The sequence below is a fragment of the Bos taurus genome, chromosome 9 (assembly GCF_002263795.3).
Source record: "Bos taurus isolate L1 Dominette 01449 registration number 42190680 breed Hereford chromosome 9, ARS-UCD2.0, whole genome shotgun sequence".
Classification (NCBI taxonomy): domain Eukaryota; kingdom Metazoa; phylum Chordata; class Mammalia; order Artiodactyla; family Bovidae; genus Bos; species Bos taurus.
In genome coordinates, this window is record NC_037336.1 from 38,623,543 (window position 1) to 38,641,274 (window position 17,732).

Below are 17,732 nucleotides of genomic sequence, written 5' to 3' on the forward strand. Positions count from 1 at the left end.
GTAAGTAATGATAAAACCAGTAGAGTACTTCCTTTAACCTGTATGTATCCAGACCTACATAGTCCAGTTTTAATGATTCATGTTAGGGCCAAACAGATAACAGTCATGTGACAATAATTTCTTTTTAATTTTTTATTTATTTTTCTTTTTAAAATTAATGTACAGTTGACTTACAGTGTTGTGTTAGTTTCAGATGTACAACAAACTGATTCAGTTTTGCATTCATATCTGTTCTTTTTCGGGCTTCCCAGGTGGCACCAGTGTAAAGAATCCACCTGCCGATGCAGGAAATGCAGGAGATGTGGGTTTGATCTCTGGGTCAGGAAGATCCCTGGAGGAGGAAATGGCAACCCACTCTAGTATTCTTGCCTGGAAAATTCCATGGACAGAGGAGCCTGGTGGGCCACAGTCCATGGAATTACAAAGAGTTGGACACGACTGAGCATGCATGCCACGCCATTCTTTTTCAGATTCTTTTTCCTCGAAGGCTATTACAAAACATTGAGTATAGTTCCCCGTGCTATGTAGTCGGTCCTCGTTGGTTGTCTGTTTTATATATAGTAGTGTGTATTTGTTAATCCCAAATTCTCAATTTATCCCTCCCTCCCTCTTTCCCCTTTGGGAGTTGCTTTTCTATGTCTGTGGGTCTATTTCTGTTTTGTAAATAAATTTATTTGTATCATCTTTTTAGATTCCACACACATGATGTCATGGGATATTTGTCTTTCTCTGTCTGACTTTAGTGTGATCATCTCTGGGTCCATCCATTTTGCTGCAATTGGCATTATTTCATTGTTTTTTTATGGCTGGGTAATATTCTACTGTACATGTATACATCATCATCTTTATCCATTCATCTGTCAATGGACATTTAGGTTGCTTGCATAATGTGACAATCATTTCAAAATAGCAAATGCTTTATTTACTTGTGTTGTTCAGTACAACAGTGAGGTCATAGAATCCACAGCAGCACCTCAGGTCCCTCCTTCCCCATGAGCTGTCCTTACACCCTACGGCCCCGACAAACTTACTGGTATTTTCTAACAATGACCCACTGTTCTTCCACCTCTCCTCCTGATTCTGCATTGTAAAATATACACTCTCCCCCCAACGCTTTACCAGTAGGCTGGACAAGGGGAAGAGCCAGGAAGGCTAAGCCAGAGTCACTGCAGCAGCTGGGGCGAGAAGGAGCCTGGTCACATGTGTTCTTCATTTCTGGTCGCCACACCACTGTTGGTTGTATGCTGTGCCAGCCAGGCTCCTAGATTACCTCCTGTAATTTAGTCCTCATGGCAATCCTACGTGGTAGGATTTGCTTCTTTGCTTCACTGATGAAAAAAACCACAGTCAGAGAAATCGAGTAACTTGCCAGGTATCATGCTGTAGAGAATGCTAGGCTTTGAGCCCAGGTGTATCTCATTATAAAAACCGTGCTTGGTCTCCAGGGCGCTGCCTCTAAGTCATGTACATCCCGAGGTTCCATGTTCTTTCAGTTGCCAAATTTGTTGGGTGGGAAACACAATGATAAAACTCTTTGGTGTTTGCTTGAGGCAGTTACATCTGTTTTCAGCCAAGATCTTGAAAGCTTAGTAGCTAAATGAAAATGAGTAGGTTCTCCCCAAGCTCTGTGGAGTGGAATCTGTTTTGTTTGGAAACACAGAGGCCAGCAAGTTCTATGGTCCACTGTTCTAACACGTCAGATGCAATTGTTTTCTGACTCTTTCAGTATTTTAGCAACTTCATGACCAAGGTGGTGCTCAAGTTAGGCAGTGCACAATCTAAGGAATTGAACAGAGCACAGAGATGGGAGCTGGGAGGAGCTTTCACAGGATATGGGAGATTTTAAGCAGTTTCTTTGTCACAAATTAAAAATAAAGATACTTTCTGACAAACATGTTGATTCAACATGTGAATCTGTGAACTCGATATAAGCACCTCAAGGGTAAGGTATCCAAGGATGCATTTTGTGGTGACCTAACACTAGCTCGCAGTTTATACCTTGGTTGAAAGCTAGCGTTAATTTAGGCAAGGAAGGGAAAGGGTACCTGCAAGGACAGGAAACCAGAGAAGCAAAACAGTCACACTCAACAATTACAAAGAGAAAATCCAGAGTAATGAGTGAGAGAAGATGAGGCAAAGTAGATGAGGCAGGATGAACAGACAAGCAAGTGCGGGAGTATGTGAACTGAAGACACCGAACGCAAGAAGGAAAGACCAAGACACAGGGAGCCGTAGGCAAGAACGTCACCCAGTGTTAACAAGATGCTCTCCAACATACGGTGTTAAGGCTTTCTCCTAGGTTTCAGTAGAAACTTAAGCCTAGCGTGCAGAGGGCTTTCATGTGAGTTCTCTTTCTACCTGCCTGAGATTATATTTGTTCCATCAGGAGGAAAATCATTTGAAAGTAGAGACACTAATATTTATCATTATCCACATCAGTTCTTAGTAAACATGAGAATCAGAGCAAAGTGAAATGAACTTGAAATAGATTCTATGACAGTGATCCACCCAATGATGTTATCGTATACGAGTCATTACGGAATAGATTCTTCACCTCTTGCAATACATGGTTTTCAGTTTTCAGAAGTGTATAATGAAGATTTTTCAAAGCTTATGCACTCACTTGAGAGTCACAATGGTCACTATGTTTCTTCTATGGCAGTGCTACACTTCCCCAGTTATTTTCCCAGTTAGAAACGCTATTTGACTTCTGAATGTTCTATATGCATAGTTGTTGGTTTTATATACTTCTTGCTTTCACTTCCTGAAGCATAGTGGTATGATGAACTGATTACAAATAGCATTCTAATGAAACTGTTGGGTGTGTTGTACTATAAGTCATCTGCAAATGGGAAGTTCTTTCCTGAGGAAATTGATAAACTGAGAGTCAGCTTGCATGCTCATATATTTTCTGTGAGAATTTTTGGTCCCTCCTCATTTTTTGTCCTTTTAAAAATTTGTGCCAGTTAATTCATGCTTCCCATCCAGACACACATTTTAACACCTGTAACAGTTAGCTGAGGTCGGTTATGTGGACATGATATTAAGAGTTTGCATTAAATGTTTACCAGCAGAGTATCTGAGGATGTAAACTCTTATAGGAAAGTAGAGTTTTTAGTTCAAATACTGGATATTTTTAAAAGTAAAAATAGAGAATGGTTTTTTTATCTACCAGGTCTATGCTCTTAGCCTAGAGACAAAGGGCTCTTTCAGGAGAAACAGAGAAATTTTAGTTGACATTTCCCCCTCAACACCAGGCTTACAAAGAGTCACAATGCTATAGAGATGGACTACAGGCCTGTTTTCCCGAGTCCAGTGTATTGTAAAAGTCTGGGCCAGCATTTTTAAAGTCAGGATACTTCACACTTTAAAAAAACCCAAACTTATGACTTCTCTTTAAAAATAGCATGCTCTGGCCACAGTGGGCCAGCATCATCCCTTGACAGTCAATGCTAGGGCTGGAGCTGCCTAGCCACCCCAACACCTACCCCCTGTAGGCAGTTCCTGGGCCCTTTTTGTGGGTTCATACACCTGAAGTCTATGGCCTCCAGTGCTGGTTGCCATTCATGATCACATTTGTAGTGTTGATTTTTACAAAATGGATGAGTATTTTTCTGAACCTATTTGGCAACATGGAGAAGACAGGAGGGTGGGGGCAGCCTAATTTTGCTTGTTCCCGGCTCACTTGGCTCGTGCAGGTTACCTGTCTGCGGCATTTGAGCTACACCTGCTGCTCCCTCCCTCATACCACATTTCACCTGTGCTGTGTGGCACATGGGGTCTTGGTTCCTCAACCAGGGATGGACCCGGTGGCCCCCCCCACACCACCCCCCCCACCACCACCAGCAGTGGAAGCGTGGAATCTTAACCACTGAAAGTCCCCGCCCTGCTTGCTTCTATTTCCCCTGAAAGAGCCATAGTCCAAACTGGGGATTCCTCCCTGTCCTTGACGTGTCCTTTCTTGGGTCCTCCCCCTCCTCCAGATGCCCTCTCTACACCGTCCTCCCATATGGGCTCCACCCTCATCAGGATTTCCTTCTGCTTCCAGCTCATCCCTCTCAGCCTCCTTTGCTGCCTCCGTGGTGAGCTTCATTTACTTTTACTTCTTCATTATACAAGCGTTACCTGAATTACATAGATTATTTTAGAAATTCAGACAATAGCAGAGGTATGTTAAAAGGTAATCTTTTTTTATTTTAACTATGTTCCTTTCCACTGCCTTTCTCAGAGAAAACTATGGTTAATCCCTGGATGGATCTCTTCTCCTGACCCTTTTCCATGTAATCTGTTGTGTGTTGTGGTTTAACACAAATAAAATCAGTTTATAGATACTGTTTTTAACTTTTAACTTGGAGAGGACCCTGGTCAGTGTAAACAGATCTCTGCCTTACCCGTTTTGTGATCTGCCAGTTTCTTAAATGTTGGTGCTTCCCAGCATAACCTACTGGATAATTGCAGTACTTAATACATTGTTGTTATTATGGTTGTGAGCTGCTAGGGACAGTTCTTATCAAAACACTTGTCAATACATATTCAGTGACTGAGTGAATGAATGAATGAACGTTGGTGTTTTTGCCCATTCAATTAGATCATTGTAATTTATACTTTATGTATAATATTAAATTGCATTGAAATTTAAAATCAAACTAAAATATCCGAAGTTCTGTAGTAAATTATGTATTAGCATAATTATTGTAAGACACAGTTAACCTATTTCTCAGGTTATTTCCTAAAAGCGATATTTATTGATTTTACTTACCTCAGTAGGATCACCCTACTGTGATGTAAACTATTATATATAGGATGGATAAATATCAAGGTCCTACTGTATAGCACAGGGAACTATATTCAATATTCTGTATTAAAACATATTGGAAAAGAATATTAAAAAAATGTATATATTTAACTGAGTCACTTTCCTGTACAGCAGAAATTAATGCAACATTGTAAATCAATTATACTTCAATAAAAATTTTTTTAAAAAGATCACCCTACTATGCAAAAAAGAATTCTGTATACTACTTTTTTTGTGTTCTTGGGAGAAGTATTGGTGGCTGGTGGTTTTTGTTTTGTGTATTTTAAATGAGTATGTGTTTTGGCATCTTTCCAAGGCAGATAGTACTCTGGGTACATACAATTCATCTTTCATAAAAGTTTCATTTTATCTTTAAAAAGATATAAATGCACAATGATTGTATAAACAGAATTGACTTAATAGAGCATTTCTTCAGTAGGAAAGTAGTTGAGGTTTATGAAGGGAGCCTTGTCAGAACTATTGTAGAGGGCTCTCGTTCAAATTCATGCCGCTGTTGATAGCCCTGATTTAAGGAGAAACCAACGAAAACATCTATCATCTGATGGCTGTGGGATGTCACCCAGGCTTGTGTCATGGTCGTGTCATGTCCCTGGGTTTGTGGGATGAAAAAAATAACACTTGGATACTTGGAATTCATCCGTAAGCTGTTTTTGTCAGGAGTGGGTGCATTTCTTGCTCCCAAGTCGAAATGAGAGTTTTAAATACCGTTAATAACTCTCTCATCACAAGACTCTCTGGAGGAGACACCAAGGGTGAGTGTGTGGGAACGATAGTTTAAAAATGTATTCATGTATAAAGTGGGGGCGGTGGGACTAATTGATAATAAGCTGAAATCAGTTGGCCACTAACAACCCATAGCAAGACCTGGTCCCTACTTGTGCATGTTTGAAAAATCAATAAACAAACACAAATTAGAAAATAAAGAAGAAAATGAAAACTATATAAAGACCTCTGCAATGCGCACAGGTCTGTTAAACTAATTAAAATTCTGCCCAAGGGGTTACTGAAGTGGCTAAAACTCAGCTTAATCTGGGTCAAGGTCTTGGGGAAGGTGGCTCAAGTGCTGTGTTTTTAAAGAGAGGAAAGAACATTTGATTTCAAGGGACTGTCATAAAACAGTCCAAGCAAGCTCTAGATGGAAACTTACAATGTACCATATTACAGGATTGAAATACCGGAGTAGGAGTTGAATGCCTTTGGCACAGGACAGAAATGGGGTGAAAGGAGTGTGCCCAGGCTGACATCCTGAATTTATGTGTTGTACTATAGTTTACAGACTCCTTCTGGGGATTTTTTTTTTTTTTTTTTTGACCTGTATTAAATGAACTACAAGCCTGTTTGAAGACTGAATCTCCAGGGTTGATGGTGGCAGCCTGCCTGGATGTAGGGGATGAGAGAAGAGAGATTAAGACAAGACCCACTCTGAGTTTCTGGACCTGGGATGATATCTGTACCCCTGACCAAAATTAACAAATATAGAAGGGCAGTTTGGGCAAGAGAAGATCAATCAGACAGCCAAGACTGACAGAGGAACCCACTGACAGTGTTCAGCTCTTGAGAACAAGGAAGGTTAACTTGCCAGTGAACTCTAGGAACACTTGTAGCCTGGTGACCTTGAGAGCAGAGGCCCCGCGTGGGCATTGGCGCAAGATTGGAGAGGACACATTAAGTGGGAGAGGGAGTTGATGGACATGGGTAAAAGCAGGGGCAAGAAGTCGCTGGAAGGGAAAAGCGAGTGTCAAATGACACTTGTAAATCAGGGAGCCGCCAGGATGGTACAGTTTAGAGAGACAGCGGCGTGACAGCATGAGATCATGTTTTGTACTGTTTATTTGCAGTTTGTTGAGTTTTATATCCCTCAGGAAATAGCTGTGGCTCAGATGCAGACAGCTCTGAGTAGACGAGGCACATGACCGCAGTATCAGGGAAAACTAGTCAGCGGTGGCAGGAGCCAGGCGGAAGGGCAAGTGCTTGTTCCCACAGTGGAGCCGGGCCCCTGACACAAGCTGTCTTCTGGGCTCCTCTCTCAGGAGGCCCGTGGGCATCTGCACAGGTCCCAGGCTGGCCTCGCGTCTTGCATATGAATGCAACCAGCATCAAACAGGTGTGATCTCAGACTGTCACCACCCCTGGACATGTAACTCAAAGCTCAAGTCAGGAGGTTCATCTTCATATACAATGCTTCCTTTTTAAAGAGGATTTGCAACCCTAAATCCATAGTCAGCTTGATCTGATCAAGATCAAGCCAGCCACACTCACACTGAGGCATTGAGAATGCTGTGCATGTTGGCTGCCTGCTGTTGCTGCTAGATAGATGCTGCACCCAGGAATTATAAGGAGGGAAGCAGTAGGTGTGTGTTCTTCTGGTGGTCGGTCTCTTTTGTCTCAACCCTCCATCTTGCTGTCACTCTGCACATGATAATTTAGGGAAAATACTACAGGGCCAAAATATGTAGCTTATTCTTGACTTGGTGAACCCATGCATTGGCATGACATGGGATACATTTCAGCAAATGTTTGTAATTCTGATAAATGACATCCAGAGGAGGAGGCTTATAGTCATCAGCTCACGTGTGTGCTCTCCATCGTTCTCACAGTTGGCTGATTCTTCAGGGCACGTGTGTAGATGTAGCATTTGTTGACCCTGACTCCTGCTTTCAGAGGCTGGCCAGAATTGCAGCTGGGCCCTGTTGTCATCAGACAGGGCCTCAGTGGAGGAATCATGCTGCCCTTTTTTGAATCCAGAGAGAAACACTTCGTCATTTGTGTATCAGCAATGCTTGTATTTTCTCCTGGATTGAAAACAAAAATGACCAGAAACCATTAGTTATTAATACAAGCCATACACTTTTAATCTCAGTCTAGCATTCAAGAAAAGCAATGTTTGTTTGCCAGATAACTTGAGGTCTTTGTGTGTGGAGCTAACAGATGGAGTGCATTGAATGATGACTGCACGTGGATGCGCGCTGAGCCCAGGAGGGCATCCCTGGGCTAGGAGGGTTGTCCAGAAAGTTAACAAGGCTGGATTCAGAAGGGCTCTAGACAGAAAAAGCCCAAGTAGTGAAATATCTTTTACGGAGATTTTCTCTTCAGTGTAATGGTTACCAGGGCACTGATTGCAACTGTTTTCAAACAGATGTGCCTTGTGTTCATTCTGTTTCAGGCATGTTATGGGAGTAGAAAAGAGAACTTCTAGCACAGCAGTGTTTGAGAAAACAAGGAAAATCAAATTGTCTTAAATCTTATCCTCTGAATAACATCTATTATTTAGTGGTATTCTCCTCCTCCCTAGTAGGGTGGTTGGGATACAAATTTAAGTAGGATTCTCCTCAAGCCCCCAAAGGACTTCCCTGGTGCCTCAGATGGTAAAGAATCTGCTTGCAATGCAGGAGACCCAGGTTCAATCCCTGGATTGGGAAGATTCTCCTGGAGAAGGAAATGGCAAGTCACTCCAGTATTCTTGCCTGGAGAATTCCATGCACAGACAGAGGAGTCTGGCAGGCTACAGTCAGTCCATGGGGTCAGAAAGAGTCAGACACGACTGAGCGACTCACACACACTATCTCCTCAACCAAAAAGAAAATGTAGCTAATATTTTTAAATAAGTCCAAATGATACATAAAAGTATAAAGAAAAAGTGAAAAATTCCCACCTGTATTGACCTTCTAGATATCTACACAGATATAGTAGTACACAGGTATATATATGATTTTATATGAATAGGATTGTACCAAAAGACAACTCTGTAGTCTGTTTTGATCACTTAACAAAATGCTGAATATAGCTACATCAGAAGTATTATTGCTGGTCTAGAATTCAATTATATAGCTGTATCCCATTAAGTTATTCATTGTGCCATTTATTCACCAGATATTTATTTTTAGTTCTAGATGTAGTAACCAGATTTTGCAGATGCAGAAGTAAACTCCCCTATGAGTGGATATATAGATTACTGCTGGTTTTTCTATGTTATAAGCAATATTGCCTTGAACAAACAATACCACAACACACAGCATACTTAAATTTTCTCCTTAGTATAAATCCCTAGGTAGAAAACTCGTTGATGAGTGGGTTGGTACATTTTGGAGTTTCATCCATATTTATTGTATAACCACACTCTACTAAAAGTTTGCAATGGTGCCAGTTTTTCAGTACTCTTATGGTGGTACTTTTCTTTCATTATCATCTTTGTTAATGGGATAGGTGAAAAATGGTATTTCACTGTTGTAACTTACATTTCTTTGATTTGTAGTGTACTTGGGATGGGACTTTAAGCCACTAAGAAATCATGGCTTCCGCATGATCTATGGGCTTCCCTGGTGGCTCAGACAGTAAAGAATCTGCCTGAAATGCAGGAGACCTGGGTTCGATCTCTGGGTCAAGAAGATACCCTGGAGAAGGAAATGGCAATCCATTCCAGTATTCTTGCCAGGAAAATCCCATGAACAGAGGAACTTGATGGGCTACAGTCCATGGGGTCACAGAGAGTCGGACATGACCAAGCTACCAACTCTTTGTTTCACGTGATTGATGGAGCACCATTTTCTTTGAGTCTTAAGTTTATCCCTCTCACAAGGAAAGATTCTTTTTTACTTTCTTCTTTGCAGTCAGATCAGGTAGGTTAGAATCAATAAGGGGTTGTCTGTTTGGTGACTGGATCTTCACTGAAAGAAGATATGTAAGTGTTAGTACTGATTTAAATCTAGATTGTTGGTTTTAGTTCATGTAAGATTTGATTAATTTCCTTTCATTTTCAAATAGATATCATACTTTTAAAAATATTTTAAAAATCATGGAGATATTTAAGGAGTACCTAATTAAAATCTTTGATATAAATGCCTAGAAGTATATTGTCTCCATATAGCTTTTCACTTGGGTTTGTAGCGTTTGTATTTAAGTGTTTTCTTTTTTCTTCCAGCTACAAATGAAATTTAGTTGTAGCAAAATGGTTGTGAGACAGACACGTCTGAGTTCAGGTTTCCGTCCTTCATGTATTGGTTGCCTTGGTCTCTGTTTCCACATCTGCAGGGATAATAATAATACCTATCTCGTGAAGCATTAAAAAAAAAAACTTGCATACTGCCTGGCATCTAATACATGATCAATAAATATTACATTTTTTCTTATGGGAAATTTTAGCAAAATTAGAAACCCTCAGGAAAGGATATAATTTCTTTACTGAAATTCCATCATCCAGAGACAACAAATGTCTCTCGTTTTTAGATGTTTTATTCTAGTACTTTTCCTCAAAGATACATATTTTACAGAAGTGGAACCATACTAAAACTGTACAGGATGTACAGGATTTCAGCAAATGTGTGTACTTAATCATTCAACAATGGAAGAGAGTGGTTACCCAGATTAAAAAAAAAAAAAATAGTGGTTTAGTGGAGAATTTTGTGCTGATATTTACTTGTAATGAATTTTTTGTTAGAGTGAAGGTTAAGTATAATTGAAAGGCATTTTGGACAATTAAAACTATAAACATTTCCATTCCTTCTAATTCAGCATTCAGATCTGTTTCTTATGCAATCAAAAATATACACCATTTTTCTGTGTTACTTGGGAAAGCATTTAAACAGTTGACAGACTGCAGGAGTCCAAGACTATGGTTTGTCTACACTGCTTCCGATCCCAGGAGAACAGCGAGGCGAGCTGACACTGACTGAATGTGGACGGGAACTTCCTTAGCTTGCCATGCCTTATCCCATGGCCTGAGCTGGATTTCATGAGTTGTGTTTACCAAATAGAGTCCAAATTAAATTTTTGTTTATCAGGTTCCTTTTAAGGGAGGCCCACTCTTCAAAGAAGCTCCTGGTGAATCTTTTTAAAGCATACGCATATATATACACACACATGCAAAACTCACCAGATTACCTGCCTTGCATGTTAAGATTATCTAGGAACTATATTTCAAACATCTTCTACAAGTAAAGAGCACAAATATTCTTTGAACTCATGTTTTTGTGCTCAGCAGTCAAATCCTGACTTGCATTTCTGCCCCTAGGACTTCCATGTAAGTTCATTTTGGTTGAAAAACTGTCTGAATTTTCTTGCCATTTTCCTTTTTTTTTTTTTCCTTGTCTTCAATAAGTATGGGGTTATTCAGTTCAGTTCAGTTCAGTTCGGTTGCTCAGTCGTGTCCGACTCTTTGAGACCCCATGAATTGCAGCACGCCAGGCCTCCCTGTCCATCACCAACTCCTGGAGTTCACCCAGACTCATGTCCATCGAGTCAGTGATGCCATCCCGCCATCTCATCCTCTGTCGTCCCCTTCTCCTCCTGCCCCCAATCCCTCCCAGCATCAGAGTCTTTTCCAATGAGTCAACTCTTCGCATGAGGTGGCCAAAGCACTGGAGTTTCAGCTTTAGCATCATTCCTTCCAAAGAAATCCCAAGTCTGATCTCCTTCAGAATGGACTGGTTGGATCTCCTTGCAGTCCAAGGGACTCTCAAGAGTCTTCTCCCACACCACAGTTCAAGGTTCAAACCAAAGAGATATTTTTAGAATATTTATTTTGTTTAGCATTAATTCTCAAAAATATTCCTGTCACTGGGTAAAATTCATAATTTAAGTTTATATTTTCTTAATACGGTAAAGAATCTGCCTACAGTGCAGGAGACTGGGGTTCGATCCCTGGGTCAGGAAGATCTCCTGCAGAAGGGAATGGCTACCCACTCCAGTATTCTTGCCTGGAGAATTCCACAGACAGAGGAGCCTGTGGGGCTACAGTCCATGGGATCGAAGATAGTCAGATAGAGCTATTAACACTTTCACTTTTCTTAATTTAATTCTACACATAGTATAAATTTTATGTATTATATGTATTAAAATGTTGCATAAACTTTTTATAAGCTATCTATATACAGAGTTTTGCATAAGCTTTTTTTCCATTTCAGGTTCTTAACTATTTTCAACCTTTTGTTAAAAGAGAAGATTAAATTTTACCTATATTAAATTAGTTTTCTCTAGTTCTATCTTTATTCTTCTCCTGGGAAATTCCAAAAGCTTGCAGTGAAAAAAATCTTTACATGCTTCAGGCTTTTACTTTGTTTCATTTTAGATGAGAATCTGGGACCTTATCAATGAAATATGGCTTTATCATTCTCTTCTGCACCTTTGTCTTTAGAATCAAAACTTCATTCATAAAACCAAAACCACTTATGAAAACATATGCAATACTAAGGTTTGTTTTCTCCCCATCATTTTGACCTGTTTTTAATACGAATAGTGTTTTTAATAAGAATAGTATTGGCATGGAATTTTCCCCTTAAGTTTTTAACCTCCTCCAGAGTGAGCAATGTGCTTTCTCTTTACAGAGTTAACATAAATCCAGATGGCATTGAGGCACTCCCATGTTGAGACATGATGAGAAATTAAGGTTCACTAGTGCTGATTCCAGCGTGGCCTGCACTCTCTCCTTCAGCTCACATCTTGCTGGGAGAATTGGAAGGATGATCCTCAAGTTTCTCGGCACCTCTGTGCTTTCTGTCTAGCAGGGGAAGCAGAGATGCCGTGGGAACTTAGAAGCAGCAGGTTCTCTCTTCCCATCCGCAACCCACTTTCCGGTTTCAGTAACACCTCTTTGCTGAAGCTTTGGCTTCCATGCAAATTCTGTTTCCACACAGTGAAGATCTTTGTCATATCTGAAGTTAGTTGAGTCTTGACCACGTGCCAAGACCTTTTTACTCTTTCACTGGCACTTCTTGCAAATCCTAGGAGATAGGTAGTATAGTATTATCTCCATTTAGAGGGTGACAAAACCAAGACCGAGATAAGTAAAGCTGCTCATCTAAGATCACAACTGTTATATATGGTGTGGGGCTTTGTGTCCAGAGCACTGACTCTAACCCTCACACTCTTTTATATACATTATATATATTTTTATATAAAAATATATTTATTTATTTTTGGCTGTGCTGGGTCTTTTCTCTAGTCGCAGCGAGTAGGGGTCACTCTTCTCAAGTTGTGGTGTGTGGGTTCTTCATTAGAAGAGATGGTGGCTTCTCATCTTGTGGAGCACAGATTCTAGGGCACGCAGGCTTCAGTAGTTTCGGCTCCCCAGCTCTAGAGCACAGGCTCAATAGTTGTGGCATACAGGCTTGCTGGCTCCACGACAGGTGGGATCTTCCTGAACCAGGGATCAAACCCATGTCTCCTCCACTGGCAGGCAGAGTCTTTACCACTGAGCCATCAGAGAGGCCCTTTTAAAAAATATTTACTTTATTTATTTGGCTGTACTGAGTTTTGGTTGCTGCATGTGGGATCTTTAGTTGTGGCATGTGGGATCCTGTTCCCCCACCAGGTATCAAATCCAGGCCCCCTGCATTGGCAATGTGGAGTCTTAGCCACTGGGCCACCAGGGAAGTCCCATTCCTCACACTCTTTACTATTTCTTTCTTCCAAGCAAACTTTGATAGAATCACAGTTCAGTGTCATAAAACGTATTGAAGTAACCTTGCGTATTCATTGTTTCAGGATTTGTCCCACATTATCTCTGGGGATTATCTTAAGATGAGACATAGGTTGTGAATAAAGCTAACACAGAGTGGTTATTCCCTCAGAGTTGTATTTCATAAACCACAGTGACTTGCTCATGCTGTTTCATAGAGTTTTCCTTAAGTTGTTGGGTTCTCCAGGGAATTGCATGGTATCTCCCTAAAATTGCTGCTCTGTTAGGCCTTGGGAAAAGTTCATCCAGGTTAGGTGAGGGAGCTCTTTAAACCCTTGCAAATCACTGAACCGTTAGACAGTCACAGATCTAGTAGAGGGGAGGACACTGTTTAATTTCATAAGGTGTTTAATTGTGAAAGGACAGATCCAATGGTGTATTTTGGAAAATACTTGCAACATACTAAGTCTGTGATTTTAGAACATAATTGTAGGTGTCTTACCTCTGATGAAGACTATTCCATGGTCTAGAACATAGTAAATGCTCAGTGAATAGTTGTTTAATGAATGAATTAATTACATTACTTATATAATTTTGAGGGAAAAAAGTGAGCAGTCTCAGGGTGTATAGGAGGACAATAATGATCATGTTTAACATATACTCTGCACTTGGTAGCGTGTTGTTGTTTAGTCGCTTAAGTCACGTCTGACTCTTTTGCAACCCAGTAGACCGTAGCCCGCCAGCCTCCTCTGTCCATGGGATTTCCCAGGCAAGAATACCGGGGTCGGTTGCTGTTTCCTTCTCCGGGGCATCTTCCTGACCCAGGGATCGAACCCACTTCTCCTGCTTGGCAGGCGGATACTTTACCGCTGAGCCACATGGGAAGCCCCCTAGAGGGCATGACCGTCTCCATAAAAACGTTTTGTATGTTGGTAATATCTTTTATCTAAAGAACTTCACGTTTTAGACCTTAGTTACTTCTCAAAGCACTGCTCTGAGGAAGATGAGTGACACTCTTCATTTTTAGATGAAGAATTTGTGGTTAAGCCTGGTTCAGCGTGACTGACTCAAGATTGATTAACTCCGATTATGGGAGCCTTGTCTCCAGCCTCAGTCTGTGCCCCCCACCTGCTCTTTGGCCTTTCAGCAGCTGTGTGGCCTCCTACTGTTCAGCACCCTCCCCCTCTTTTTTTTTTTTTTTTTTAAAAAGCATTTTTAATGTAATAACCCACTTTAAAGGAAATGTAATAATTTAGCTATGTAAGCATGTTTGGTTTCTAAGTCTACAGCGAAAATATTTCTAGCCATTTGGCCCCACATGCTTTTTTCTCTTCACACAGTTCCACAAAGTGCACACCAAGCAGATGGCGCCGACAAGCTCATGGTTTATTTACAGCCAGTACAGTAGACGGAGGCATATGTGCTAAGCCCTCTTATACCCGCTCCACGGGAGCCATTAACACATCCATTTAGATGGAAGAGTCTCGGGGCTTTGCTGTGGGCATTTCAGTTCGCTTCCTGCCCCCCCCCCCCCCGCCCCGCCCCGCCCCCGCCCCCGCCCGAAGCATCACCATCTGCTGCTGCTTCCACTCAGAGACCCTGGCACCCTCCCCTCTTACCCAGGCGGCCTCAGGCCTGTTCTGAAGAACAGCCTCGGTTTGCTTAGATATGGCGCTGGCGGCAGCTGCAGTGTTTCTCGCTCAGACAAGTTTAACCCTAAGCCTGTTCTCCTTCCCCCAAAGCTGTGCTTGGACGAGGTTCGTTCCCATACAGTTCCACAGACATGCTTGAGCACCCTCCCCAGGCCAAGCTGGGGCCTGGGGTGCGGAGGGTCCTCAGACATGTGCCCTGGGATGTGACACATGTCTTTCTTCCTTTGTGCTCTAATTTCAAGGCTCCAGCTCTCCTAGTCACCTGTGATGCCTGAAGAACCAGCAGCTGATGGGCTGTAAGACTTCCTGCACCAGATAGATCAAACCCTAGCCTCTACTTTCTACACCACTCACCAGGGATCTTATGTACATGCTTTTCTTCCTTCTCAAATATTCTTCCTGGGCGAGTAATTATTAATTGTATTTAAAGAGCAGTGATTCAGAATGTTTTCTACCCAGAATATCTGGAGGGGTGGCAAAACACTTTGTTGCTATCTAGTCTAGTCATTTCTTAATCATTCCCCCCGCCTCCCCACCAAGCTTTTTTTTTAAAGGCATTTCAGTTAAAATGACCTCTCAGTTTAGCAACCCACAACTAACTTGTAAAGCCACTCCATTTTGTAATTCCAGATTCCTGGCAGGGCAGTCTGATTGGCTTATCTTTTTCAGCCAAGCTGCAGAACTTGTAGGTTCCCAGCCAGCGTGTAGGCGGAGCCTCCTTCTGGTCTGTTGTTCTCTTCTGTCCAGTCATACCTTGCTGGACTAGCTCTGGTCACATGGCTTGTTGCAGGACAAATGCCCAGAGAAAGGAACAAAAACAGGCAGATACCCACAAACACGTATAGAGGACAGATAGGTTTGAGAGACACTGAAGTGTAAAACCACACTTTGCCTTTTGTCCTCAAACAAGTCTCTGTTAGAATGAGAAGCACAGAAGCATCTTGACCCCTATTGTCCACTGTTTGCTATACTTATGCTTACAAGTCCAACTCTGCATTGTATGACCCCTCCCCCCAAATTAACTCTCTATTATGGTATGTTTCAAACCATTCCATTTGAATCTCAACTTTAGGACTTAAGTAAAATTAAATTTGTTTATTTATTATAGCTCTAGTACTGAAGCTAAAAAGAAATGAGTCACCAATGAAATCCTACACTATGTAATAGGATTCCTCTGTCTTATGTGGCTAAAACTGAGGTCCCCAAATTAACAAGTAGTGACGCTTGCACATCCAGCCAGGGCAGGGGCTGAGGATTCTATGTGTGCAACCTACAACATACATCAGCTGGTGCTGGGCAAGGTCTGCTGCCTGTGCCAACAACTCAATTATTGTTTGGTAAACACACTTTTATTCATTGAGGAGCAGTTGTTTGCCAATGTATCATACAATTATATAGTGAAGGGAGAACAATAGATGCATTGTAGAAATATTTTTAAAACAAGGCAGCAGCAGACAGCGCATAGGAAAAGGAGCCCAGCCCCAGAGTACCCGCTGCCATGTGGCATTTAACAAAGCAGAGCACTCTGTCTCAAACACCTCTTTCTGGCATGAGCCTGGCAGCACCCATTTCTGGCTCTTTCTGCTGGATACGTTTGCCTGTGGGGACATCAGCAGCACAGGTGTGCAGATGTGCATGGAAGTGGGTGTGAATACACCCAGACACTTGGCTTCTTCACACTCATGTTTGTAGGAAGAGAAAAAGGCTTCAAACATTGGTTGGTTGATTGAGTGTCTCTTGAGGTCTTGACTTGAAAGGAACATGGACAAAAATGTAAATTCTTCAGGAGGTTAGGATTTGGGCTTTGAGGGCAACTTGAGATTTGAACAAGCATGTCTAAGAGATTTACAGTTCGTGTAGGAGGTGACTGTTGACACATTGTTTCCTAACCAGTACCACGGAATATACAGTTTTTTGTTTTTTTACCAGACTGACATCAGAAGGATTCACGTACCGTGACAGATTGCTTTGTAATTTATTCTGCCTGAATGGCCCTGGAATACTCTCAATGAAGGTCTTGTGTGAATCAGAGAAGGTTTTGCTCTTCACATTACAGTGACTGCCAAAAACTCACTTGTCAGACCTGATGAGTAGAGTAGTATTTAGCTCTTTCTCCTACTTCGTAATTCATGCTCCCATATTTTCATCCTACAACAGTAAATTGCATATAAATCTTTAAGCTTTAACGTTGAATCATTTATCACAGGCATCTCTGTTAAGAACAAGACAGAATTCAGATTACAGAGCAATTTTACTAAATTTTTATTAGTCTCTTTGAGCTTCAACCCTCTGACCAGAACTACTACTACCTTCAGTGAAAGAATTGTTTATTTACAAGACAATAAAATTAGTCATTATTGCCTATTTAATGGCAATAAGAAATAAAACCTAGGTCTCTCTGACTCAGGAGGTATACTTAGCATTAGATCACTGTTTCCCAAACTTTAGTCATTTGTATACACCTGTATGATTTCCTCCATGTCTGTGTACCACCTGTATTACTTAGATATTTTCCCTTAAATTGTTTTTATGCTTGTTGTTGTTGTTGTTCAGTCGCTCAGTCATGTCCAACTCTTTGTGACCCCCATGGACGGTAGCATGCCAGTCTCCTCTGTTGTCTACTCTCTCCCAAAAGTGAACATGAAAGTGAAAGTTGCTCAGTCATGTCCACCTCTTTTCGACCCTATGGACTATACAGTCCATGGAATTCTCCAGGCCAGAATACTGGAGTGGGTAGCTTTTCCCTTCTCCAGGGGATCTTCCAGACCCAGGAATCAAACTGGGGTCTCTCCCATTGCAGGCAGATTCTTTACCAACTGAGCTATCAGGGAAGCCCTAAACTATCTCCTGAAGTTTGCTCAAATTTATGTCC

At 41.4% G+C, this 17,732-nt stretch overlaps 1 protein-coding gene across 5 annotated transcripts in view; it reads left to right on the top strand.

Moving 5' to 3' along the window:
* Positions 1-17,732, top strand: part of FYN (FYN proto-oncogene, Src family tyrosine kinase) — a 212,087-nt gene that overhangs the window by 54,669 nt on the left and 139,686 nt on the right. The window contains exon 1 of one of the 5 annotated variants that reach the window (NM_001077972.1): positions 5,329-5,568. The exons of the other annotated variants lie outside the window; for them this stretch is intronic. The gene's annotated coding sequence lies outside the window, so the exon portion shown is untranslated. Of the gene's footprint in view, positions 1-5,328; positions 5,569-17,732 lie in introns of those variants that run through there. 5 annotated transcript variants of the gene reach the window in all.